The sequence below is a fragment of the Triticum urartu genome, chromosome 3A, assembly GCF_056163025.1.
Source record: "Triticum urartu cultivar PI428250 chromosome 3A, HENAU_Tu73, whole genome shotgun sequence".
NCBI lineage: Eukaryota > Viridiplantae > Streptophyta > Magnoliopsida > Poales > Poaceae > Triticum > Triticum urartu.
The window spans coordinates 547,894,406-547,913,800 of NC_141875.1; positions in this window are offsets into that span (position 1 = coordinate 547,894,406).

Genomic DNA, 19,395 nt, shown 5'->3' on the forward strand with positions numbered 1-19,395 from the left:
TGGGTGGAGAGCTATGAGATGGCCATGGAGATGCTTGATGTGGATGATGCGGCATGTGCGAAGTACTTCACTATGATGCTTGAAGGAACGGCCCGCACTTAGTTAAAAAGCTTACCGACCAACTCTATCAGTTCATGGGCCCAATTACGAGCCCGGTTTATCAGTAATTTCAAGGATACATGTAAGCAGCCTATGTCGATAGTGGACTTAGCTACCTGTGTCCAGGAGGAAGGAGAATCGATGACTCATTGGGTGCGCCGGGTCTCACAAGTGTTGCATTCATCAGACCGCATCAACGCTGACACCGCAGTCTTAACCCTAGAAGGCAACTGCCGGTTTGGGCCCCTAAAGCTGAAGTTGGGACGGATGAAGCGCCATTGCACTGACATGGGGACCCTCATGGCTGCTTTGGTAAAGTATGTTGATTCTGATAGTACAAAGGATCCCGAATCTGATGAGGACAAGGCAGGGAAGGGAAAGAGGAACAACAACTCCAAAGGTCAGCAGCATCACTTGGCAGGCAATGGTGGCGGAGGCAAGCGTAAAGCGGATGGTAACATGGACTTTGTGGCTAATACCAACGCGCAGGACAAGGGCCAGCGACGCAAGGGTAAACCGCCAAATCGCAGTGGGGCACCCAACCCTAACCCGGACCGCCTAAATTATGTATTGAGCCAGCCCTGTCCAAGACATGGGACGAAGGAGGTGCCAGCAAACCACCTTTGGAAGGATTGCTTCATTATGCAGGAGTTCAAGAATTCTAATGCTTTCCGGTATGATCACGGCTCCGGCGGTGGCTCAGCATCCGGGCCGGGTTACGGTGGAGGAAATTCCGGTTCAGGATTTAATGGTAATCCGGGCAGACATAATAATCAAAATAATCAGAACAACCAGGGTGGTTACAACCAGCAGCAGCAACAGTCAGGTTACCAGAGCAACCCAAAGCAGTTGAATAGTGGGCAGTACCATGTCTTCACCACTAGCTTGGACAAGCGAGACCGGAAGGTTCAGAGGCGGGCAGTCAACTCTGTTGAACCGGCCGTGCCCCATTATCTACGCTGGTCTGAACAGCCAATCATATGGAGCAGAGAGGATCACCCTCCCCAGGTTGATAATCCGGGTCAGTTGGCTCTGGTGGTGGCGCCTCAGGTGGGAGGTTACAAGTTCACCAAAGTGCTCATGGATGGAGGGAGCAGCATTAATATCTTGTACTATGAGACCTTTCGTCGTATGGGGCTAACAGATAAAAATCTCAAACCGTCTAATACGGTGTTCCACGGTGTGGTACCTGGCCAGTCAGCATATCCTGTTGGTAAGATAGCTCTGGAAGTGGCCTTTGGAGATGATCATGATTCCAGTTCGGAAACATTGACGTTTGAAGTGGTGAAAATCCAAAGTCCATATCATGCCCTGTTTGGGCGACCGGCCTACGCCAAGTTTATGGCACGGCCCTGTTATGTGTATTTGCAGCTCAAGATGCCGGGTCACAAGGGGACAATAACGGTTCACGGAAGCCGTAAAATTGCTTTGGAGTGCGAGGAAGGAGATGCGGCCTACGCAGAGTCGCTTTGTGCCACCGAGGAGCTGAAGTATTATAAGGACAATGTTGATCCCGCGGACATGACTCCATTAAAGAAGCCAACTATGGAGCATGATCCGGCCCTGAAGTTCAAATCGGCAGCAGAAACTAAGCTTGTTGACTTCGTACCTGGCGATTCGTCCAAGCAGTTCAGCATCAGTGCCAACTTGGATCTGAAATAGGAAAGCGCGCTCATCGAGTTCATCCGTGAGAATCGGGACATTTTTGCATGGAAGCCCTCTGACATGCCAGGTGTACCGAGGCAACTCGTTGAGCACACCCTTAATGTGGACCCTAAATACAAACCGGTGAAACAGTTCCTCCGCCGGTTTAACGAAGAAAGACGCAAGGCGATTGGAGAAGAGGTAGCCAGGCTCTTAGCAGCTGGCTTTATTGTTGAAGTTTTTCACCCTGAGTGGCTTGCCAATCCGGTGCTGGTCCTTAAGAAAAACGGCACCTGGCGGATGTGTGTGGATTACACAGATCTTAATAAGGATTGTCCAGCAGATCCTTTTGCCCTCGCCCGTATTTATCAAATTATTGATGCTACGGCGGGTTGTGAGCGTTTAAGTTTTTTGGATGCATATTCTGGCTATCATCAGATCAAAATGGCAGTTAAGGACCAGGAGAAGACGGCATTCATAACTCCCTTTGGAGCCTTCTGTTATGTGTCTATGCCCTTTGGGCTCAAGAGTACCCAGGAAACTTATCAACGGTGTGTACAAAATTGTCTTCACAAGCAGATTGGCCGTAATGTACATGCTTACGTGGATGATATCGTGGTTAAGTCCAGGGAAAAGGAGACTCTGGTTGACGATTTGAAGGAAACCTTTGATAACCTGAGGACGTACAAGATGATGCTTAATCCGGCCAAGTGTGTCTTTGGTGTACCGGCAGGCAAATTATTGGGTTTTCTGGTGTCCAACAGGGGAATTGAGGCTAATCCGGAGAAGATCACAGCCATCACCTCCCTGGCTAAACCGAAGTGTATCAATGATGTTCAACGCCTGGCAGGCCGGATTGCCGCGTTAAGCCGGTTTATCAGCCGCCTTGGGGAGAAGGCAATCCCTTTGTATCAGATGTTGAAGAAGACGGACCAATTCGTCTGGAGTTCCGCTGCTGCTGAACCATTTGAGGACTTAAATCGGCAATTGGCCAATCCGCCTGTGCTCCCCGCTCCTATTGACAAGGAGCCGTTACTGCTATATGTTGCTGCTAATGCTCGTGTTGTCAGCGTGGCTATTGTGGTGGAGCGAAAGGAGGCAGGTAAGGAGCATCCGGTTCAACGTCCAGTCTATTATATCAGCGAGGTACTCATTGAGTCCAAGCAAAGGTATCCGCATTGGCAGAAGCTGGTGTACGGATTTTTTATGGCAAGCCAGAAGCTTAAGCAATATTTCCAAGGGCACCCAATTACGGTGGTCAGTTCTGCTCCTTTGGGGGATATCATCCAGAACCGGGAAGCGACTGGCCGGATTGCCAAGTGGGCTATAGAGCTTAGGCCGCACGGATTGAAGTATGTGCCTCGGACGGCGGTTAAGTCTCAAGCACTTGTTGATTTCATCAATGATTGGACGGAACTGCAAGCACCTGAAGAAAAGCCGGATCACACATATTGGACCATCCATTTTGACGGATCCAGGCAATTGGAAGGCTCGGGGGCTGGAGTCGTATTAACTTCCCCACGAGGTGATAAGTTTTGTTACGTTCTCCGCTTAATGTTCCCTTGTACTAACAATGCAGCTGAGTATGAAGACTTGATCCATGGTCTCCGGATGGCTAAGGAGATGAATCTAAGTCGAGTCAAGTGCTTCGGTGACTCGGACCTCGTGGCTCAACAAGTATCTGGCACTTGGGACTCCAAGGACCCACTCAGGGCAGCATATCGTCATGAGGTGGATATTGTTGCAGGTCACTTTAAAGGCTATCAGGTGGACCACGTGGACCGACGAAAGAATGAAGCGGCGTACGCTTTAAGCCGGCTGGGCTCTCAGCGCAAACCGGTCCCGCCCAACGTTTTTTTGGATGTGCTGCACAACCCGTTGGTCAAGCTCCCTGGTGAAGCGGATTTGGCTATTCCTGATCCGGAGGCTCAATTGGTGGCAGCTCTTCATGTCATTCCGGATTGGACGCTTCCTTACCTGGCGTACATGAACCGGGGCGAGTTACCAGAGGATGAGACTCTGGCCCGACAGATAATCCGGTGGTCCAAGTCCATGACTATTGTCAATGGCGAGTTGCATCATTGTAGTGTATCAGGGGCGTTTCAACGTTGTGTGTCTCCTAAAGAAGGCTGTGAAATTTTTCGTGAGATCCACGAAGGAGATTGTGGTCACCACGCCGGTTCAAAATCTTTGGTAGCTAAAGCGTTTCGCCATGGCTTCTATTGGTTAACTGCTCATGCTGATGCGGAGGATCTGTTCAGACGATGTGACGGTTGCCAAAAGTTTTCAAGACGTGCTCATGTGCCGGCTCAAGAATTGAGAATGATTCCAATTACTTGGCCGTTTGCGACTTGGGGGCTGGATATGGTTGGGCCTTTCAAAAGGTCCAAAGATAAGAAGACCCACCTCCTGGTGGCGGTTGACAAGTTTACAAAGTGGGTGGAAGCAGAACCTGTTAGCAAGTGTGATGCGGCCACGGCGGTTCAGTTCATCAAAAAAGTGATATTCCGGTTTGGCTTTCCACACAGTATCATCACAGATAATGGTACCAATTTGTCCAAGGGTGCCATGAAGGAGTTCTGCGAACGGGAGCACATCCGGCTTGACGTTTCATCAGTGGCACACCCACAGTCCAATGGTCAAGCAGAAAGGGCTAATCAAGAGATCTTGAGAGGCATCAAGCCCTGGCTTATGGTTCCTTTGCAGAGAACGCCGGGTTGTTGGGTAGAAGAGTTACCATCTGTGTTATGGAGCATCAATACTACACCCAACAGATCAACAGGATACACACCGTTCTTCATGGTTTACGGAGCGGAGGCAGTTCTCCCCAGTGATATCCGTCATGACTCACCTCGTGTGGCGGTTTATGTTGAAGCAGGCAATGAGACAGCATGGCAAGACGCTTTGGACCTGTTGGATGAAGAACGTGACATAGCAGCCGCCCGATCGGCGATTTACCAACAGGATCTTCGTCGTTATCACAGTCGCCGAGTCAGAACCAGAACCTTTCAGGAAGGAGATTTGGTGCTTCGGCTCATCCAAGATCAGACTGATATGCATAAGCTATCCCCACCTTGGGAGGGGCCTTTCGTGGCCAGCAAGAATCTGCACAACGGGTCATACTATCCGATCGATATTCGAGAGCATAAAGACTCACGTACATCAGAGGAGGAGACCAACAGGCCGTGGAACATAGCTCATCTTCGGCCTTACTATACCTGAGCCATTGGCTCTACTTATGTACATATTACGACGATCTATATATTATGATAATAAACCGGAACCTCAGCTAAAGCGGGGTATCTGTTCTTTTACATCATGTGTGGTTACACGGAGTTGTTCTAAAGCGGCCTCCGGTTTACCCCTTGAGTTAGCTTTTCAAAAGCATCATGTTATATCACTTGGGGGCTTGGTCATGTCCGAACCAATGCAACACCTCTTGATAGGCGAGAGCCACCAAATCACTTGGGGACTTGGTCACGTCTGACCCAGTCACGCCTCCTGATCGGCCTAAGGCCACAGAATCACTTGGGGGCTTGGTCGAACCCGAACCATTGCCACGCCTCTTGATCGGCATAAATGCCACGATTTCATTTGGGGACCTGGCTGACTTGAACCATAGCTACACCTATCGGGAGCTTGGTCGTGTCCGACCATGGTAACGCCATCTGATCGGCTCAAATAAGCCTCTTTTTGCAAACGGTTTTATCATTACCTTTGCTTCACAATTTTCTTTGATAGATATTTCTTTCTTTTTGTTGCGTTTTTTAAACCGACAAAATTTTAAACCGGTTCACACTGTCAATTGATGGAACACGGTCCATTTTTAATCCAGAGACTATTTGCTCGGTTTGATTTTTTGTTAACATCCTATTACGGAGTAACACGGTGTTTTATTATAACCCGGCACGGTTTACATGGTAAACCGGCATTATATATATACAGGAGCTGCTATCTCCTCCAACAGTGTGGGTTTATGAAACCTCTGCTTCAAGATTGGCTAAGCCAACTTCATGCCCAATGATGGCAGGTATTATGTATCTCAAAGATTTGATCATATGCTTAAAATTCAGATACTTTGATTTTATATATGCATACATCATACTCCGCCTGACGGTACAACCGCGGTGGCACTTTAAGATTTTTTATGTTGCAGAAAATACTTTGGAAAGTTCATCACCCAAAGGAAGCACAAGTTGCAGTGGTTATGCACGAAGGCATATTAAGATCAAGAGTATCAGCTAGCCTATTACAAGGCAACACGGTGCCCAAAACAAGATCATTGTTTTTTCAAAGGAGAAGCAGTTTAAACCGGCTTCCGGTTCAAGCTTGGTCACCAGCCTAGCCTGATGGTTGTGGGTCATCCCGTGCCGCTTCAACTTCAGTTTATCTACCCAGCGGCTGGAAATCAACAGTTGTCCAGTAGATTCCCATTAATGCTCGAAAGACAGCTTCATCATGGATCAGCAACGACGGTTCAATATCGGGAGCGTAAGTATGCTTACGGATTGGAGGGATAATATTTTCCGCTTCATGAATCGGTGCAGCTACTCGCTTGGTTTGCTTGTCATATTGGGCTTGATAATGAGACAAGTCTGCTTCTTCAACCAATTGACAAGCTAGCGGACGCACCTCCCGGTTTATTGCTCGCAGATCCGCTTCACTAAACTCTGACCCGTCTTCTTTCAAGCTGGGATAGCCCTGAGCCGCTTCAATAGGATCAAAATCCGGCACCCAAGCTTTTTCCCGGATTAAGACATTGATCGCACCGGTTCGAGCAGCAGATTTCTTCAGCTCTTCAACCCGGGCAGGAAGCACCGACAGTTTCTTCAGAGTATCCTAAATCAAAGTGGGCGCCGGATTGTTGTGGGATGCAGTACAGATGATCCGCTATGCACCAGTGTACAGTTGTTTGATCAACGTGTAGGCGACTTTCAATTTCTTCCGCACATCTGACCCCAAGTGACCAATGCGTGTCCCTAAAATATCACAAAGGGTTAACAAACCGGCAGCTCTGTAAGACGGCCGAATCAATTCAGAAATCAAACTGGCTTACCAAAGATAGCAGCGGTCATGGCATGCGCGTGTCGCTTTATGCTGGTCAGTTCGTCCACCACCGGTTTTAGTGCAACCTTGGCGTCTTTTGCTCGTTTGGTTAAAGCGGATTTTTCAGTAGCCCAATCCATCCGCTCCTTCTTCAAATCCTTCTTAAGCTGTTCCATGACACTTAAGGCGCTGGTCAACCCCTCTTTTGCTTTTGAGGTTTCAGTCTGTTGGGACTTCATATTTTCTTGGAGATCGGTGATTTGGGTCTCTTTTGTCTTCAGCTTAGCCTACATACAGACAGTTATATGATTCAGCAAGCAGTGCAACAATTAAAGCACCAACCACATAACAAGTTATGCACTTGGTGCTTGGGGGCTAATGCCTATTTGATCTTCATATTTCACTTGATTATAAAGTCCCAAGATCAATACAAGTATTCAACTTGGCACTTGGGGGCTAATGGTTATTTGCTTGAATATATTATGATGCGGCGATCTCAATTACTTAAAGTCCCGGTTCAACTACACTAAGTTAAACTGGCCCTTGGGGGCTACATCAGCGAATTCCGAAGCATTGGGATTTATATTAGCAAGTCCCGGTTTAACTATACTAAGTTGAACCGGCCCTTGGGGGCTACATCAGTGAGTTCCGAAGCATTGGGATTTATATTAGCAAGTCCCGGTTTGGATACAGATTCTAAACCGGCCCTTGGGGGCTAGGAGAGTTAACAAGATTGAAATATCCAAACAGGAAAAAGCACATGGAAGTTACCTCAAATTTCTCTTTCATCATATTAACCAGACCAGCTTCATAGTCACGGTTGGTGTATAGCCGGTTCAGATAGCCGGAATGGAGATCTTGGGCGTTCAAAGCGGCATAAGTTGTCAGATCGGCATTCCATTTTCCCTTGCCAATGGCAGAAAATTCTTCCTTGCCAGTGTGTCTGGATAAAGCAATGGGATTGCATGGCTCTGTGTGACCAATGCCAGTAATAACAACCTCATCATCCTTGGCATCGCCGGTTTGCACTGGGGCCGTTGGCTCATCAGTAGGCTTTGATGGATTGGTGGATTTCTCAATCCGGATGGGGCTTGTGGGCTGGTTGACAGGACTTGAGGTATCAATAGGCCTCTCTTCAGCAATAAGATCATCATCTCGCTGCGGTGGATCATTGGGTATATCTTCAGGAATAGCCGCTTCAAGATCTGGTGTTTTGCCCGGTTCAGGGACGGCATCCTCCTCGGCCGCTTTATCCAGGCGAGCCTTCTTGCTCGGCCTAGGCTTGGCCCTGAAAGGAATAACAAAGTCAAATACAGCGTATGTCCCAAGGTGATGTACTGGAAATATTATGATAAGTATAGCTTACCCAAGCACCGTTTTGAGCGGTGGCAGCTGAGTAGCCGATGACTCGCCAGAGGATGAGTGGGAAGTAACCTGATAATCGGAGTCAGATGGATTAAGAGATTGATGAAAACAGCCTGCTTTAGGACAAGCACTGACAAGCAAATTAGAGGCCTCTGAACGGCGTTTCCGAACCGGACTGTTCGGTAAACCGGCGGAGGTAACTACCTGGCCGTTGTGCCGGGTTGTGCGGCGAGCTTCATGCTGTTGGGTCTTCATAAGAAATTTGGGGTCCAAGTAAGCGAGAGGATGAGAAAATTTAACTTTCCGGTTTGCCTGACGGATTTTTAGTGAAGGCAAAGGTTCTGAATCAGAAGAAAGAATAATTACCTCTGCAGCATCAGCATGGCTGGCTTCGTCATCATCCTGACAAATATCATCATCAATAAGACGCATGAAAAATAAGCCAAGTGAGTCAAGCTCTACCTCAAGGTCTGGATTATCCACATCATCATCAGGGGCCGGATCAGAAGATGCAGTGGTTTTCTTCTTGTGAGCAGGCCGTTTCACGACTTTAGTCTTTGGCCGGGTTGGTCGTTCCGGTTTGTCTGGTTTTTCTGGCTTCTCCTGTGGAAGTTTCTTGCTCCAAAACAGATCATTACCCTGTTTAAACAGACATTGATATTAAACAATGACCAGATATATCAATAGCAGGTTCAGTAAAAATAAAAAAATCAAATTCTTACAGCTGGCGGTTTGTTGGTGGCACAGAAGGGAAGCAGGCCTGTTCGAGCACAGACGTGTTCCGGTTCATTCGGCATTTTATTCACAGCCTCTGTGATTTCTTCGTCGGTAAGCTGGATGTTAGCATGTCGCAGTGGGTCATCAACACTGCCAGTATACTCGCACATCAAACCAGAGCGCTGACTAAGGGGCAGTATGCTCCACGATATCCAACAGCGAGCAAGATCAACTCCTATTAAACCATTGGCCATGAAGGCTCTGAGCTTGGACAGTTGAGGAGCGTATTTGCTTCTCTCCTTGGCAGTCAACCTTTGCGGAAAGGGGTGTGTATTGCTAAGCCGCTCCGGACGAAAGGTAGGCAAAGGATTTTCACCAGCAGGGGAGGTGTCTTTGCAATAGAACCATGTTTTATTCCACTCTTTGGGGTGGCTGTGCAGCTTGGCGTGAGGGTATGTGACCTCTTTCCTTTTCTGAATCGCCACACCTCCCAATTCCGTATTGGAACCATCAGAAAACTCAGTACAGCGGTTTAGATGGAAACAGTCTCTGAATAACTCCACTGTGGGCTCCTCTTGAAAGAACACCTCACAGAGCACTTGGAAGTGACACATGTTTGTAACAGAGTTGGGACCAGTGTCTTGTGGGTGGAGTTGAAAATCGGCTAAAACGTCCCGGTAAAATTTAGAACCGGGCGGCTTAAAGCCCCGGGCTAAGTGATCTACGAAAACGACGACCTCTCCTTCTTGAGGTGTGGGAGGGCATTCTTTGCCAGGGCTCTCCAATGGATGGTGTTTTTGCTGCCTAAAGCACCGATCAGGACTAAATTGTTCAGTTGAGTCTCTGTGACGCGAGAAGGAACCCAGTTGCACTCATATACTTGCTTGGCCATGATGAAATCTACAAGATAGGTAATTCCGGTTCAAGAATGCATTGATTAAAGTGCACTGGTGTGTACAATGTTAAACCGGAGACAGCTCTATCTAAACCGGAGTTTTATGAAGCAACAGCATCAGGCGGTTCAACAAGCGGACTAATGGTATATACCAGTTTGGCAATTTTTCTATAAAGTTAAACCGCCGGATCTAAGCATTGAAATAGTTGAGATTGCGGATAGATAGTGTACAGAAACAGATTTCACAAGATTTCTCTACAGCGATGGATCTGAAGCAAGTTCAGGAAAGAAGGAAAATATTCAAGGTTCAAAAAAGAACAGTACCGAATCAATGGGCAGAGATACAGGTAGATCTATGGTCTTGAGGCATATAAGTAAAGGCGGATGCTAAGAACTACTGCTACACAGAGCAAAGGTTCACAAGTTCATCTAGGATCTATCATATGAGTACGAAGCAGACAATGAACACTGAAGAACTTGGACACCCTAGAACGGATTTATGGAGGAAAAGGTGAAGAACTCACCAGAGCCAAGGAAGAAACAGAAGGTCGCCGCGATGCTCTGGTACAATCAGGGTGATGCAGCGGCCAAGGTTGGAGCAGAGGTCGTCGACGGCAGCGGAGCTCCGAAGCTGGACGACGCGTGGAAGACGAAGCAGAAGGGCTCGAAGGGGAAAAAGAAATGACCCTTCGGTCCTATTTATAAGGCAAGGGACAGGAGTCAGGCGCGAAAATCAAGGGACCGTGGGTTTGGAAATGAAGCTGTCGCCTTAATTGTCGGAGACCTATTAAACAAAAAACAAAAAGGGAGTATCATGGATAAAGTTCTTTATAACAAGTGACGTCACGCCAGTTTACAACGACCAGAGAAGATGACATCACGGCGGTTCAACAAACTACAAGAAGATATTGAAGATGAAGATTTTTGCTAAGGATTGACATGAACCTGTTCAAATCAATCTGGGGCCTAATGTTGGGGATATTACTACTGGGCGTAAACCGGCCTATCTGGGCCGGGTTAACTTCATCAGTAGTTAACTATGTTAAAGCCCAAGAAGGCAGATGAGAGCTCAAGGCCCATAGTCGGTTCAAGGCCTGTAGCCGTAAACCGGCGTTGGTATTTAACTTGTATTATAAGTTAGGAATAAGTAGAAACCAAACCGGACACATCTATGAGCCGGTATTAGGACTCTGTGAACCGACGGGCGTCACCCGTGTATATAAGGGGACAACCCGGCGGCAGTTCAAGGAGAACAGACAACAACTCAAGACTTAGACGAATCTTGTTTGCTCCCTAGTCATCGAAACCCCATCAATTCCATCACAACTAGACGTAGGCTTTTACCTTCATCGAAGGGGCCGAACTAGTATAAACCCTCTTGCGTCCCTGTGTCCGCTTTAACCCCTTCAAGCTAACCCGTTGCGATGGCTCCACGACTAAGTCCTTTCTCTAGGACATCTGCCGTGACAAAACCACGACAGCTACAATTGATCCCCTACACTTGTGGGTCATCAAAGCCGCTTGAAGCTCGTGTCACGGCTGGGATTCGAACGCCTGACATTGGAACCGGAGCCACCACCTATGTCAAACAAGAAAAACGAGAAGTATTATTGCAAAGACCAAGGCAACGACCAAATGAAACACATAGAAATGAGATTGAGTGGTCAAAACAAAGTAGTTTTGAAGTCAACAGTAGTTCGGTTCCAGCCTACGGAAGTAAAATTTTACATCCTCTCTAGCCGCGGTAGTACTGTGCCTGGTTGGCATGGTAGTACCACGCTTAGAGCGGAAGTAAAATTTTACTTCCGCACGTCAGGCGGTAGTACCGCTCTAGTGGAGCAGTAGTACCGCATGAGGCGGATCGGGCCAGAGCAGGCGGTAGTACTGCTCCGGGAGGAGTGGTAGTATCGCACGGGTTGAATCTCGCCAAAGCGGGTCTAGGAACATCCATAAATTTGGATCGGTACTACCGTTGATCAAAACTACATTGCTGCAACACAAAAAATAGCATATCTACTGAACAAGCACTCTCCTACATTCTCCTTTGGCAAAGAATTAGCCAAAAACCTCAAGAACTACACATGCATCTCCCAAAACCTAGAAGCACAACAATGGGGCAAATAGAGAGGGACTGAGGGTGATACCAAGTTCCATGGCAAGAGGGCGAGGTGGGGATCGATCCCACCGGTTGGAATGCTAGAAGAGTGGCCCGGGACGGAGATCCGGCGAGGTCCTCCAGCGCCATTCTTGGGGAGGAGAGAGAGAGAGACAAAGTGAGGGGAAGAGATGAATGGGTATGGGGGAGTTGGAACTCCCCCTGCCCACTCTTAACCCCCACGCGCTCACGACGACGCGGTAGTACCGCGGGTTATTGCGGTAGTACCGCCCAGGCGGAAGTACCACACACAGGTCGGTAGTACCGCTCTTCCAGCGGCAGTAAAAAATTACTGCCACGATGGAAGCGGTAGTACCGTGCGTGGGATGTTGATGTGCATGCACAGGAGCAACCCATCTCCAGCAGTAGTACCTTGGCTTGCCACGGTAGTAATGTAAACCCAAGAAAGTGCATGTTTTGACAAAAACAGAAAACACGGCCTTTGCAACGCAAACTTCAAGCAACCGGACATGCAAACGAGCACACACATGAGGCAACTCAAACACAAACATGACTCAAAAGAAGGCAAAAGACAACAAGGACCAAACAATAACCAAAACTCTCAAAGAGAGAGGGTGGTGGCCGGAGCCACCTATGTTTGAGTCAATTGGTATGGCACCACGAAGAATTATCCTTGGGCCCATGACCAAAACTCATCTTTGAAGCACAAGTACCATAAAAATGGCTAATGCGAAAGAGTTGATCAATTTATGCATAATAGGGGGAGGGAGAGTTCATTGAGAGAACAACACTCCCCCTATATCCATGCCTACACCTAAACAAGACATCAAGATGAGTATGGTGGGGTGTGCAAAGGTTCAAGCCACATTGCTCGAATCAATGATATTTAGCTCATGCCTTAACTCGCAAAATCTTGCTTCATCCAAGGGCTTCGTGAAAATATCTGCAAGGTTATCATGAGTGTTCACATAGTTGAGCTCGATCTCCCCTCGCCTAATGTGATCCCGGATGAAGTGATACCGAATCTCAATATGCTTCATCTTGAAGTGTTGCACCGGGTTGAGAGAAATATTGATGGCACTTTAATTGTCACACCAAAGAGGCACTTTGTCCCAAATGACACCGTAATCCTTTAAAGTTTGCCTCATCCATAGAAGTTGAGCACAAAAACTACCGGCGGCCACATACTCCGCTTCTATGGACGAGAGAGACACACAAATTTGCTTCTTAGAAGACCAACTCACCAAAGAGAAACCAGGAAATTGGCACCCTCCGGAAGTTGACTTCCTATCCACTTTGTCTCCCGCCCAATCCGAGTCCGAAAAGCCCACAAGGCTGAAATTAGCTCCTCTTGGGTACCATAAGCCAAAGTTTGGGGTATGAGCCAAATATCAAAAGATTCGCTTGACTGCCACATAGTGGCTTTCCTTAGGTGCGGCTTGAAACCGTGCACAAATTCCCACACTCAACATGATATCCGGTCTATATGCACAAAGGTAAATCAAGGAGCCAATCATGGTGCGATATACCTTTTGATCCACCACTTTACCATTGGGATCTATGTCAAGTTGGCATTTAACAGGCATTGGAGTGGAAGCCGGCTTGACATCACTTAGCTTGAATCTCTCCAGCATGTCTTGAGTATATTTGGCTTGGTTGATGAAGGTTCCTTCTCTTCTTTGTTTGACTTAGAACCCGAGAAATAACTTCAACTCTCCCATCATGGACATCTTTAACTTCAAGGTCATGAGAGCGGCAAACTCTTCATTGAAAGCTTTGTTAGGAGAACCAAAGATAATATCATCAACATATAGTTGGAAATACAAACAAATCCCCTTTGAGCTTCTTAGTAAAAAGAGTGGGGTCGATTTTCCCAATTTAAAACCCACGATCTTGCAACAACTCGGTAAGGTGCACATACCACACACGTGGGGCTTGTTTAAGCCATAGAGTGCCTTATCGAGTTGGTACACATGATTGGGGAAATCGGGATCCTCAAACCCCTGGGGTTGTTTGACATGTACCAACTCATTAATAGGACCATTAAGAAAAGCACTCTTCACATCCATCTGTTGCAACTTGAAGTTATGATGAGAAGCATAAGCAATCAACAAACGAATGGATTCAAGACGAGCAACGGGATCAAAGGTTTCACCATAGTCGATACCCTCGACTTGGGATTAGCCTTGTGCTACCAAACGAGCCTTGTTGCGAACGATAATCCCATGAGCATCTTGCTTGTTCTTGAATATCCACTTGGTTCCAATGACATTATGGTTCCTCTTTGGCCTTGGAACCAATCTCCACACCTTGTTGTTCTCGAATTTGTTGAGTTCTTTATGCATGGCATTAAGCCAATCCCGATCCTCGAGCGCCTCATAGACCTTTTGTGGTTCAACACAAGAAACAAATGCGTGATGTTCACAATAGTTTGCTAATTGTCTACGAGTGCTTACCCCCTTTCTTAAGCTTCCAAGCACATTATTCATGATATGATCTTTGTTAGTGAACTTGGATGCAATCTTGGCGGAACGACGCTCCAATTCCTCCTCCGGAGAGAATTGAGGAGCGGTAACTTGATCATCTTGAGCATCGTCTTGAGCTTGCTCTTGATCCTGAACTTGCTCGGTGGTGAAAACTTGACCTTGGGCATCACTTGGTGGTTCACCACCATATTGAGGTTGATCTTTCCCTTGATCTTGTTCATTTGGTTGAGGGCCTTCACTTTGTTCTTCTGAAGCGTGTGGGTCTTGGGTTGGTGATGGTTCCACTTGAGTGGAACATTGTCCTTCTCCTTCGGCCACAAGGGGTTCCTCAATGGGTAGGAATTTCATCACCTACATCACAAGTACCACTTTGCTCCACTTGGGAGCCGTTATTCTCATCAAATGGACTTGTTGAGGACACGGTAAGCATGAGAGTTTGTAGCATAACCAACAAGTATGCCCTCATGAGCTCTAGCCTCTAATTTAGACAAGCAAACTCCTTTCTTGAGAATGAAACACTTACACCTGAACACCCGAAAGTACTTGAGGTTGGGCTTGTTGCCGGTGAGTATCTCATATGGAGTCTTGTTCAAGTCTTTGCGGAGATAGAGTCGATTGTCTGGATGACAAGCGGTGTTGATGGCTTCGGCCCAAAATTTGTACGAAGACTTGAACTCCTTCATCATGGTCCTTGCCGCATCCATCAACGTCCGGTTCTTCCTGTCTGCTACACTATTTTGTTGAGGGGTGTAAGGTGTATAATATTGATGCTTGATCCCCTCATCACTAAGAAACTCATCCAAAGTGTAGTTCTTGAACTCGGTGCCATTGTCACTTCTTATTATCAAGATCTTTGCATTGTGTTGACGTTGAGCTTCATTTGCAAAGTCAATGACGGTTTGTTGGGTCTCACTCTTCCTCTTGAAGAAATATACCCAATTGTATCTTTAATAATCATCCACAATCACCAAGCAATACTTTATACCCCCAAGACTTTCAATGGATGGAGGCCCAAAAAGATCCAAGTGAAGGAGCTCTAAGGGCCTCTTCGAGTAGATGATAGTCGTGGGAGGGTGAGCCTTCTCATGTAGCTTTCCTTCGATATAAGCACTGCAAGCACGATCTTTGGCAAACCTAACATTTGTTAGTCCATGGACATTGTCGGCGTTCTGGGAACAGGGTTCCCCAGACTTGCCTGCCTGCGGCCCGCGGCGTGGCGGAGCCAGCAGACCGTACGGCCCATCTTCATCAACAAAGCATCCAAGACCCTCGCGAGGGTCCAAGCCTCGTGAGGCGGACGACACAAGACCTCCTCCCGAGCGGCCTAGTTAGGCAGGCTCACGAGGGGCGGAGATATCAAGGCAAGGCGAACCTCACGAAGCTCTCGTGACGTAAGCCATGATGATTGATACCATGCGGGCGCCAGGCGGGCGCCAGCGCGCGCAGCGTCCTTGTTTCCTATTTGGTGCAAAGGAGGCAAGCGCAGCCGCGGAGTACCGAGGCCTCAGGCAAAGGTTGCCATTTTGGTGCAATGAGACCAAGACCAGAAGGACGTCAAGATGGAGGTCATCGTGGAGCCCGAGACGGCGTCACCACCAGAGCCTTTCACGGGCGCAGACCACTTTTGTCAGGATAGCTTGTACTAGTTGTCCCCCTTCGAATTATCCTGCCATTGTTGGATCCCTTCCCACTCAATATTTGGGAAGAGGACCAGGGCATATATAAGTACATCTAGCCACCATAGTAGAGAGGAAAGAGGGAGACCAGAGAGGAGAGATCCGCTCATCGGACCCAGAGATACGCACAAGTCCGAAAGCATAAGAACACATCGACCTCAGTAGGCTGTTCTTCCCTTGTATTGTTCATCATCTGCCCAAGAGGCAATCCACAACCACCACACTAGAGTAGGGTATTACACCACCACGGTGGCCCGAAGCAGTATAAACCTCATGTCTTTATGTGTTGCGAGTTCATCGAGTTCATCCGCGAGATCTTAGTAAGCTAGGGAGTAGATTGGTAGGAGGGAAACACTCCGCGCGCACCCCAATGTTCGAACCTTAAGTGTTTGCCGGAACCCCACATCTGACAGACATAGTCCCACTTGAGAAGACTTTGCGAAGATCTCATATTGACGTGGGCTAAATGGCGATGCCAAACCCATCCCACGTCAACTTTAGCCATTAGGCATGTCGCGGTCTTAGTGGGTCGCTCTGAAAAGTTAATCACATAGAGACCGTTCTCGACATGCCCAACAAAGGTTGCTTTAAGAGTCATGCTCCACAAGAGGGCCACGTTATCAGTATCAAAGAAAGTGGCAAACCCATGAGTGCAAGTTGACGAACGGAAAGTAAGTTGTATGCAAGGGACTCAACAAGCATGGCTTTCTCGTTCGTGAGATCATTAGAAATGACAACCTTGCCAAGACCCAATACCTTAGAAGATGATGCATCACCCCACTCGACATTGGTGGGCATAGATGAAATCGTGTGCACGTCCACCACTAAGTCCTTGCTTCTGGTCATATGATTTGTGGCTCCACTATCGAGCAACCATGATCCCCCACCGGAAGCAAACACCTACAAGAGATCAATGCTTGGTTTTAGGTACCCATTTTGTATGATTCTCCATGTGGAATCTCTTTCTCTCACACAAACACAAAAATTTGTACAAAACTGACCGTCAGCTCTCCCACCTAGCCCTCCCACCTTGCGCCGGTGGCCACTCTAGCCCCGGCGGCCACAAGCCCTACCAGTGGCCGCTCCGGCGCTGGTAGCCACCCCTCCCTTCATGATGGCTCCTTTTGCCCTTAACTTTGATCATGGGAAGAAGTTTCAAGCGGATATGAAGGCCAAGTTTGGGCACCCGGTGGTCTTCTCCCCGGGTTTTCGTCAAAAGGAATTCACCATGGTGGTTTCATTTAGACGTGCCTCCTTCAGGCTCAATGTGCACACGGTTAGTGTATCTCTCCTTTCCATGTTTGGGGGCTATGCCCAAGGTTTTCGTGTTCGTTTCTTGAAGGATAGGTCTTTCAAGTTCTCGGTAGCTTCAAAAGCAGTGGGTTTTGAGATCTACAATGCTGGTAATATTGTTGAGAATGATTTTGACGTGGGTTTCAATCTTTGGAACTTTGGGGGCCCGAATTGGCAACGGGAAGAAGCTCTATACTATGCCGAGCTTGATAAAGAATGGACCCTAGTGGGTAGGTCCGGCAAGGCCATTGTTCCTCACTCCAATGATCACCGGAGTTATTCTGCGGTGGTCCGGGACGGTAGATCGGTTTTCGAAAGATTATCGGGACCCATTCAAGAGGGCTCTAATCAAGGTCTTTACGACACTTCATTGCACGTTAATCCTGGTCAAGACAGGCCCCAGATGGAGCACCAGGTCACGCAACGTTCTATTGCACGTAATCACGTGGTTTGCCATGCATGTGGGGCCAATGGTCACATGGCCCATTTTTGCACCACTCCGAACCTTCCTGGGCTTTGGCCGTTTATCCCTTTTGATTCTTTCCCGAGCCCACTAGCAGAGGCTTGGGCCGAAGGTGCAGTGGAATCTTGGTTTCGTTGTATTGGGTCGGCGCTACAGACTCGGCAGGTGCCTTCATTTAAGGAGTTGGTCAAGGATTTTTTTCCCAAACTTCCAGCCGAGACCGTCGCTTGCCTCCTCGCCTTCCACTTCACTTTCCTTCTCTGCCACCAACTCTGCTTTTGCCTCGACAAGCTCGCCACCGCTGCCATTGCTGTCAGACAGGGCTCTGGTCACCACCTCGCCGGAGCCGTTGCCGATGGCCAACATTCCCATAGATCCTCAACCTTTCGTTCCTCATGGCTTTCAGATTTAGGTGATTGAAGGCCGCAATGGGGTTTCTCGTGTGATTGTTCCTCATCGCCCGAGACGGCATGAAGACTGGGCGATTGCCACTATCCACCCGCATCCAGATGAGGTATTTTTCCCAAATGTGCGTGAGGTTCTTGAAGAGTTTCTTGAGGGAGTTGAGCAAGTAGGCTTTAGAGAAATCCAACCATGTCCTTTTGGAGAGGCTTATGTCAGGTTCACGCATGTCAGAGACAGAGATAGGCTCATTAAGCAGGGTTTGCATGCTTTTGGCGATGTTTTATTTCATTTACTAAGCACAATCAAGGAAGGAATTGGCGTAGGGTTCATTTCAACAGAACTTGTTGGTTGTTGTTTGTGGGGGTTCCATTTGATTTCTGTAATACTGAAGATATTGCTTCTGTGACTTCAAAGTGGGGCAAGATCATTAGTTGGGAGAAAGAAGATGCTTTGAAGGGTAAGATTTTGGTCAAGGCTAGAGTAACTGACCTCGGTGATATCCCTAAGAGTATAAGATGGTATGAAGGAGAACTATTTGAGGAGGAGTCCTGGACCTGCTCTGTTGAGGTACTTCTTGAGGAAATGTTGGGGGTGGGCCTGCAGATGAGGACCCTTTTCCACCTGAGGGTGTGGACCCACACCCTGTGCCACAGCATGCAAATGATTTTCCAGGCTTTCCACCACTTCCTAATCCTAACAATCAAGCTCCTAATGAAGAATGGGATGATTGGGAAGAGCAGGCAGAGAAAGAGGATCACTGGGCTTTCCCACAGCCAGCACCTGTCCTTCCTCAGCAGCCTCAAGTTGAAATTCCTGCCTTGGCAGAAGAAGGGGCTCCAAACAGCAGCATTACTACTACAGTTTCACTGTCTGATGGTTTGCTTTCCTTGACCCACTCTGCTAGTGAGGAGGTCAACCAAGGTGCTCAGGCCCCTCATATCGGTCAAGGGCTCCTGAACATTGCATTGGCTTATGATGCAGTTGAAGAAGAGGAGGATTTACAGGATGTACAGCCCAATGTTGAAGAGCCACAGAATGTGAACATGGTGCATGCTGAACAGACTCTGAATGTGGTTGCTGTAGAACAGCAAAACATGCAGACAGAGGGTGCTGTAACTCAACAATATATGCAGCCAGTTCCCACTCCAGGCATGTCCTCTTCTTTCAGAGATATTGAAGCTTCTGGCTCC